Raw genomic sequence first — 9,493 nt, forward strand, 5'->3', positions numbered from 1 at the left:
CTTTACGAAAACAAGGGTTTCTATACCATGCTCATAACAACTCTAGGTCCATTTCCATGATTATATTATGTATGAATTCCTATTATTCTATCATTGTGTTCTTAATAACTCCATATGATTATTGAGAATCAGTCTGTAATCTATGAAAACCCATATATCTCATTCCATGGGTTCTTACATGCAAGTTATGATATGCTATGATATTTTTCAAGAAAATACTATGTTTTACAAGTTCATGCAAGCAAGTTATAATTCATGATATCCACGAACAAGCAAGTTATATTCATGAAAACCATGGGCAGCAAGTGCCACTTATTTTACATGTTCATGTTTTTGGGAGTTGCATTAATTACCGAGAAGGCTTCAAACAGCCTGAAACTACGTTGCCACCGTAGGATGAGGATTGCTCCACCCATGCTTAGGACGATCTCTCATAATGACTGGATCCTTTCATAATATTATTAAATCTCATGTCCCTGGAAAGGTATGAGTGTTCTGCTGGTAGGACGCAAGTACCAAACTATGTTGTCGGTTATATTTACTGCTCTCCATACTCACGATACTTTACACATGTTATATATATATATATATATATATACACACTCATGTTCATTATCATGTTTCAGCTCAGTCTCTGTTATGTTATTTTCATGTCCCATGTTATTTCATTCAGTTGCTTTACATACTCGTACATTCAATGTGCTGACGTCCCCTTTTAATTGCTCGGGGGCCTGCATTTCACGATGCAGTTACGGATTTACAGGACGCCACATCTGCTCAGTAGGATTCGCTCGTATCAGCTTATTGGTGAGCCCCATCTTATTCGGGGTTTTACTCAGTGATCTTTATTTTATTAGTTATGCATTTAAAGGTATGCTGGGGGCCTTGGCCAGCAAGTACGTTTTTCAGTCAGAACTCATGATTAGAGGTTGCATAGACTAGCTAGTTTAGTTATGTTAGACATGCATGGTGTTTAGCCATCTTTGGCTCAACTCATGTTATTTCCGCATTTATGATTTAAACAAGTATTTCATTAAATTATTATGACATCTCATGTGTTTATAAAAGCTCATCAAGTTCATGCTATATTTTCGCTCATGTATGCCTCATGATGATTCAGTAAGCCATGTGGGCTCGCTCGGTCATATGCAGTATGGCACCGAGTGCCGTGTTTCGCCCAGGCCATGGTTCGGGGCGTGACAATTCGCCTACCGAGGTAGGAAAGGTAGGTTCACACGTGACTTAGCTAAATTGGGTCATGACAATATATGCAACAAAAAATATGTTTAGACAACAAATAAATGGGAAGTTAACTTACCTCTCCTTCTAACCATGAGCCAGATCTGCTAATGTACTTAAGCATTTTCCAGCTCATTTCTATGGTATGACCTAGGTGTGGTTCCTTTGACCTACTGTTTATCCATGTGAGGTAAGCTTTCTTCTTCTCAATTTCAATAGGTTTGTAGAGATCAAGCTTCTTCATATTTTCATCTGCTGCTCCCTCAACTCTCTGCTTATCTCTACCTCATTTAATATTACTATTCCTATGCTGCTCTAGTCTCTCGAGAATAGTAGTATTTACCTCTCGGATACTTTCCACCTTTGTAGCACTTTATTTATAGTGGTTGGATCATTGACACCTTGACTGCAAACGCCTGAGCTACCAACACCTCCAACTCCTAGCCCCTCTACACCAACATAACCAGATGAACCACCTCCATCTCCCAAGCCTACAACTCCAGCAGGTTTTGTGCTTGTTATTGCAGTCACCCTTTGCAATTGTTCTCTCAGCCTATCAATTCTTTGGTCCGGAAGATCATTTCTAAGTTCAACAAAGTCCCTTATGAAGCTTTTATATGGCCTGCTATGAGTAGGGACAAGGAAAGGATGCACCTCCGTCTGCAGTAAAAAAAATTAAAATAAATCCAATAAAAAGAATAGAAGCGAACACAACCACTAAAATGCATCAAAATGGACAACTTAGATTACCTCGGCATGCTTATTATACAAGAGCCAAATGGATCAACCGATTGCCATAGCGACAGAGTTTTTTCTCTTCTGCCATTTTAACATCCTGGGAAATGACAGCTCAGTTGAATCGTTGATTATATGCCTAATCGAGGGTATATCTTCATCTATCCAAGATTGACATTGAACAGTTGAAGTAATTACATCACTAACTTATCATTTCAAATACACAAACAAAATGGAACAAAAATATAGGGAATGGTATTACCATGAATGCATATGTGAAGCCGAGATTATAATGGAACTCCTTTCTGCCGGTTTTTCTATTGGCTTCTGGAGGCTTAATGAACTTTAGCATGATTTCCATTAAAAACTCAAAGCTTACTCTACCCATGGATATTTCTGAAAATAATCTAAATCGTCACCCTTTTTTATCATGTCATGGTCAACGTTCCTGTTGTTGGCATACTCAATTATAAAGGTATGCACAAAGTAGACCAAGCTCATCTTAAGCTTCTGCACTAAATTTAGTTTTGTAGACGACGTTATTCTCGTGAGAAGATCGCTTGATGTTAAATTGTCCTTTTTTTTACCAAGCACTTTATTCAGAAGTGCAGTAGTGCTAGGACTATTAAGGACATCATCTGTTTCCTCTTGGGGAGGTTTAGCAGAGCAACGAAGTCCAGTCATAATAGCAAATTCTTTCATACCGAAACAAAGTGGCTTGATATAGACAATGAACCATACCTCTTTCTCTTATTGCATTGCATTATTCTATGGATGAGAATATTGTGAACTAGTTTTCCATTGAAAGCCCACTCTGTGATCATTTTAAGAAAAGGACCAAAACACGTCACCTCGAAATCATTCATAATATTGTTTTCCAATAACATCTCCTTGAACTCATCTAGTTTCCGCATAAAACATCTCTGGGTGATCTTACCTAGGGACCATCCATATTCATCCAAATATGTCTTAAATTTATAGGAAGATATGTCGACAGCCCTCACACTGTCAGATACTGAGGCTTTATCTAGATCCTTTTCACAGAAAAAATCATCCTTGTACATGTAGAGTAATCGCGGACTAATTAATAAAGAAAATTAATCATAAAATAAAATCATGTAAAAATAAGATCTTTATGATACCTAAACGTACCTCAATGACAGTTTCTTTGCTCTGCGTGGTTTCTTCACCATCTCCTTCTTCTTTTTCATCCTCAACATTATCATCGGAGCCTTCACTGGATTCATGTCCTTCCTTTTCAATCTCAACATTCTCGTTGCAGCCTGTAATCAATTCCTTACCTTCTTTTTCGTAGTCAGTATTCCTAGGGGAGCCTACATCCTCAATGGTGGTTTCTTCTCTCTGCGTGATTTCTTCGCCGTCTCCACCTGATTCATCTCTTTCTTCCTTTTCATCCTCAATAAGGTCATTGGATTCATTTCCTTCTTTTTCACTCTCAATATTCTCATTGGAGTCGGCACCCAATTGCTCACCCTCCTTTTTGCAGTCAGCATTCTTAGTGGAGCCTGCATCCACCTTCCAAAATTCATTTTTGAGCTTAGCCAATAGTTCATCTTCCTTTTGGCAACCATCATTCTTATGGGAGCCTGCATCCAACTTCTTACCTTCCTTTTCACCCTCAGCATTCTTATCGGATCCTCACATTCCTTTTCACGCTCATTAGATTCCTCACATTCAATTGTACCATCATCCTTGTTATCAGATTCCTTACATTCCTTTTCACGCTCATCAAATTCCTCACATTCAGTTGCACTATAATCCTTGTCAACGGATTCTTCACATTCCTTTTCACCATCATCCATGTCATCAGACTGCTCTCCTTCATTGTCACTCGCAGACTTGTCATCGGAGCCTGCATCCTTTTCTTCTTCTTCTTCTTCTTCTTCTTCTTCTTCTTCCTGTTCAATCTCAGCCTATTCATTAGCACATAGATTTTTTTTTCTCTCCTTCAATTTCAATAGAGTTATCTAAGAGTTTACCTTCAAAATTTAATCTAGATCTTACTCTTTGACGGTTTTCCACCACTGCATGTTCCTTGACTAGAAGCTTTCTTTTCTCCTTTCCATCACCATTATTACCCCTTTTACTCAATTTTTGTCAAGAATTAGGGTTCTCCATCTCTTGATTGACTTTCTATAAGTTTCCTCTTGCAGATCTCGTTGTCCGATGGGATTTAACTACTGCTAGTTCTGGAGGGTTTTCAACTGTTGCTTCTTCTAGATGGTTTTCAACGATTGTTGGTTCTGTGTCGAGGATCCTCTTTCTTGCACTCCTCCTCCCTTTTCTTGGTAATTTATTTAGGGTCTTTAGTCCAGCCAAAGTATATTAAACTTTGGGGTTTTAGCGGGTAGAGAAATCAGAGAAGAAAGATAGTTCCAAAATGTGAGAGGGAGAGAATAGATTTGAAATCAAACACCTTAGTATTTTAATGTAGCTGACTTTATATTTTCTAACATATACTTATTGTTTTTCTTTACTGACAAAGAAAAGGACTTGGTTGATCCTTCAATTTAGTCATATGATGGTCAACTAAACAGACCATAGGAATTTGAAAAAAATCAGAGAATTTAGACTATAATACCAATTTTTTTATGTTAAGACCAGCATAACATGCTGTTAAATGTTATGCCCTATTCTCAACGGATTAAAACTAGTTTACAATTTATGATTATGTTTCCTCTGGTTTTGCAAATTTTCAGAGTCGCCACCTAATTTTAGGAAATATTAGAAAACCATTTGTAAAATTTAAACTCCATTTTTTAGTCTTTGAAACCTGTGAGATTCTAGGTAAGGGTTTTATTTACCCTGAGGGGAAGGTGTTAAGCATCCCTCAGAGCCTATCCGAAGACAGTTTTTAAACTTAGCTTAATTAACAAGAGAGGGATTATTTAATTATTATTACCTATTTAAAGAATTGCGGGAAAGAAACTACTCTCTCAAAACTATTTGTATAAAAAGGGGGTTTTGAAGTAATTATAACTATGTGAGTAAATGCATATATATAAAGGAAGTAGTTAATGCTAATGTATGCGTGAGAAAAATATGTACGACACTTATTTTATATAAGAATAGTGTATAATATAGAATAAGAAGATATATATTTTTTTTATAAGAAAATAACGTATATATGTGATATGTATATCATGGGTAACTAAAAAATAGTTATTGATGACATGATAATACTATATAGATGCATATAATATAAAGACGACCAAGAGAATTAATGAAAATAAAGTAGTATATGTATGGTACGTGTTAAAAAAATAATAGTATGTAGGCATACCCATTGTAAAATTATATGTACTAGGGATGTATATTATTTACAAAAAGAGTACATGTGTATTTTTTGAAGATTAGGTATAAATATGATTATTGTATATAAGGACAGTATATATGATGTAGAGTATGAAAATACATATTTATTTATGAGAAAATAATATATACATAAAGTATGTTTATCATATGTAAAAATAGTATAAAGAGCTATACTTTTAAAAATAGCCATGGAAAATATAATATGTATAAGTAACGCATAGTGTAAAGATGATTGGATGATTTAATTTAAAAAAATTAAGATAGTATATATATATATGTATATAAAAAATAGAGTATGTACCTTATAACTCTAGTAAAATAACTTTGGTCACTATACTTGAACCCTAATATAAAATTCTTAATTAAACCCAAAGAATCTGACCTGCTCCATATGTTAGCATTAATAGAAAATGATTGCCCATGAAATATGCATCTTACTCTTTTGAAACCCCTATTTAGATCGCTAATTTTTGTTAAAATGAATTTAAATAGAAACGTTAGTTAACTTTTAAAGAAAAGAAAAAATCAGCCTTATCTATTAGTTAGAAAATGTTTACAACCTGTGAAATACGCAAAGTTAAAGGGACATTTGTCACTTCTTTATCCTAAGCTATCCTTAAACCAAGATTTATATCTAAGGAAAAGTGGCCAATGTCAAGGCTCGGCCATTCACGAGTTCACAAACAAGCCAGAAACAAAATACTACAAATACAAACCCATAAAAGATGTTAGTCAAAGGGTGAGAATAACATATAGTAATAAAAAAGATATAAAATTTTAAGAGAGGAAGAGGGACGTGGATTCTTTTGACGCGAAAGTAGGGGACGGCTAGACACGAGCAAATAAATCTGCTGCTGATTGCTCCTATGACCTGGGCAGAATTAGAGTTGAGCCACAACTCCAACAAACTCCCATGGTGTTCATGTAAAAAGAAAGAAAAGAAAAGGATTAGGTACAAATCTCGATGATTAGTAACAACAAAAACTTAACTGAACGTCATATAATCTGGAAGGAATCACAACTACTATTGCATCATAAACCAATCATTACAGCAAGAATTATCTCTAGAGCATACATGATCAAAGATGAATACGAGACATATGTGTGAATTTTATAACTCTATTCAGACCTACTTCATTTGAACATAAGTATATTCGAACAGCAAGATCGAACAACTACTAGTTCCGACCGGATATTCTTCAACTATTTTAACTTCTCATTAGTCTACTGGTGAAATAGTACTTCACATATTTTTATTAATGGTTATCAAGCCAGCAAACAGATCTAGATCGTCAATTATAAAAAATCAGAACAATCCCATAGTACACTACATTAAATCCATCAATATGACTATATTAGAAACATGATTCGCCTTTTGCAGTAAACACTAATAAGGGTTCATTAAATCAAGTGATCAAGTATCAGGAAAATAACAGATATAAACGGGATTGAACAACTTTAAATAAGACCAATCCATCGAGTTTGTTAACACTAAGTAGCTTAATGAATTTTCGCATTCAAGCTCGTGACTCTATCCTTGAAGTCATTACACTCTAGTTTTAGCTAAGGTGATAAATGAATTCATATCTTAGAAACAGAACACGGCAAACACGAGAGAGATCTTTCAAGCATTTATATTGGGACACAACACGGTCTGGACTTATACATGTAAATGGTTCATATCCTGCACCAATTCCAAGCATTATCAATTGGTAATATTATCAATTATATAACCAGGCTTTTAAGTGCAGAATCCTAGTGAAGAGAAGCAGTCAGTAAAATAAAAAAATAAAAATAAATAAAAAGGGAAGGACAAAGCAGTTGATTCAAGGAAAAGAAGAGACTTTACTTGTTTAAATTATAATTTTCCTATTAGTTAAAGAGGAAACAAACAAGGTTCAATCCTCAAAATAGAAGTAAAACACTAATCTCAGAGCCACCCCTCCAAGCTCATACCAACTGTTAAAACTAAGTTTCCACTTATTAGTTAAAGCACAACCTGTGTTTTCTAAAGAAAAAGATTAAAACTTTAAACAAGGAACGCAACACCTAATTTTGATCAAAAATCCCAAGGAAAACAACTTAGCCCACGCAAATTCATTCTCCTGTTTTCTTAAAGGAAAAAGAGATTGAAAATAAAAGATGAAAACATTTTTCAAGGTAGGAAGTAAACTATTTTAAGGATTTGGCTAACTAAACCACCAACAATTCTAAACTAAATGACCATGGGGACTAAGTTTTGAATGAAAGATTCAGCTTTGAGCCTACGCCTATTCACGTTCACACAAAAAAAAATACTGACCTAACAAGGTTTAAACAAAATAGAAAGCCAATAAATCAATTGTTTGCTTAACCTCTACTTAACTCAATCTTTAGCCAAGGCATGATATTTTTCAGTCATAAGGTCTAAATGGAATTTATAGTAGGGCTTTAGGAAATCTTATTAGCAGTAGCTATGTTATCAACCATTTTATTTAAGCTAACTAAAACAGGGAAAACGCTAACCTTTCAATGCCCTTAAACAAATAATGTTTCATGCTCATATCCAAATGAAAGTAGAAAACAGCTATTTGACACAAACATCTTAATATTGATCCATACTAGAACTGGTTTTGAAGACATGAACGAAGGATAAAACACGATTCAAGCCATCTATAGCTGCAGCCTTAATGGTAAAAAAAAAAAAAAAAAAGATTACGGGATGTAGACAGATTCAAACTAACAGAAACAAAATGATTATTCGAACCTATATGTATAGACTAGTATTAACTACCAACAAATCAGGACATTTGTTTTGAGGTTATGATTTATTTTAGCCATTTTACATACTTGATTTTACATGATAAAATAGTCCCCTAAAGGATCCCTCAAACAGATTTTTAGACAAGCGACACTACTATTCGTGTATTCACCAAGCTAAACGATCATTTTCTTTAAACGTTAATAGATTGCCACACATATTTCATGCTTGTTTATAGAAACTGAAGTGTAGGCAGATTCAAACCATCGAACTCCAAAGAATGCTAAGAACAACAAAACGACTATATTTCGACTTCTACAGATTTAAAGACGAAGAGAAGACGAATGTGATTACTGACCTTCTCCGGAACAGCGAACTGAGGCTAATGTCGTCATCGAGTCTCCGAATCCGCTTAAAGCAGTCCTTGCTCAGCCGAGAACTAAAAGAAGGAATTTCGACAATCAAAAACTTAGAGTGAAAAATAAGATATTCTGAGAATCCGAGTTTTTAGCAAAAGGAATTTTATGAGAGGGGAAAGCTTGAAAATAAAAGGGATTTTTTGTGGCTGTTCAACCTATCCTAAAACAGCCCATGGAGAGGCTGGTATTTATAGCCAAAGTCTTAGGTGTTTCAACAGCTTGTTCATGAGGCTTTTGCCTTGGAATTTCGGATTAAAGGGAGGGAAAATTCTGAGATTTCAAAAAGATGAAATGATGAAGAAAAAGTGACGGATTCTCACCTTTTTCAGAGGTGAAGTGAAAGCTAGAGGTCCGAATCTAATGGTTTTTTCCATGGTTTTAGGCCCCAACGGATTGGAACGAGCCTTTACCCTATGGATTGTTGGAATATCTGCCTAGAAACCCAAAGATCCTTGCGTGTTTTTCGATTTGGGGGTTGATTCGACTTGGACGAGCTGTTCAAAGCTTTGTCACTTGAAGAAAAGGGACTGGGGTTGATGGGAGATGGTGTCTGTTCTTTATACGGTGGTCCGACGGGTGTGGTGGCGGTGAGGCGACGTGACGGGGCTAGGGTGGATGGTGACGGCTAGTTGGGGTTTTTGATTGAAAAGGGGTGAAGAAGAATGGGGAGTTCACGTTTAGTTTGGATGAAAATGGGATTAAAGACTTGGTTTGGGGATTTAGGTGGTGTCTTTAGTTTTAGGTGGGTTTGGGTCGGGTGAAGGGGACTTGGGCTGGGTTGGAGTGTGAATTGGGCCACGAAATGGGCTGAATTTGGTGAAGAGAATTGACACAAATTGTATCCAATTTTCATAATTCTTTTTCACATAAACTAATTTCAAAAATGCTTCTTTGTCCTAATTAAATTCCCAAAATATGTAAATATATAAATTACAATACAAGTAATATATAAATTACAATACAAGTAATTTAATATACATATTTAGTTTTAAAATAGAGTAAAAGATGATTAATACGGTAATAA

General features: G+C 35.2%; 2 long non-coding RNA genes across 2 annotated transcripts; both read right to left on the reverse strand.

The window, feature by feature from the left end:
- Positions 1-1,064: 1,064 nt before the first annotated feature.
- On the reverse strand, positions 1,065-5,025 carry LOC132602310 (uncharacterized). The gene is made up of 3 exons (XR_009567725.1): positions 3,127-5,025; positions 1,990-2,074; positions 1,065-1,899 (listed from the first exon to the last, which is right to left on the reverse strand). It is a non-coding gene; the product is annotated as an uncharacterized LOC132602310 (long non-coding RNA).
- Positions 5,026-5,816: 791 nt separating this feature from the next.
- On the reverse strand, positions 5,817-9,160 carry LOC132603516 (uncharacterized). The gene is made up of 2 exons (XR_009568367.1): positions 8,790-9,160; positions 5,817-8,489 (listed from the first exon to the last, which is right to left on the reverse strand). It is a non-coding gene; the product is annotated as an uncharacterized LOC132603516 (long non-coding RNA).
- Positions 9,161-9,493: the final 333 nt, after the last annotated feature.

The sequence above is a fragment of the Lycium barbarum genome, chromosome 7 (genome assembly GCF_019175385.1).
Source record: "Lycium barbarum isolate Lr01 chromosome 7, ASM1917538v2, whole genome shotgun sequence".
Taxonomy (NCBI): domain Eukaryota; kingdom Viridiplantae; phylum Streptophyta; class Magnoliopsida; order Solanales; family Solanaceae; genus Lycium; species Lycium barbarum.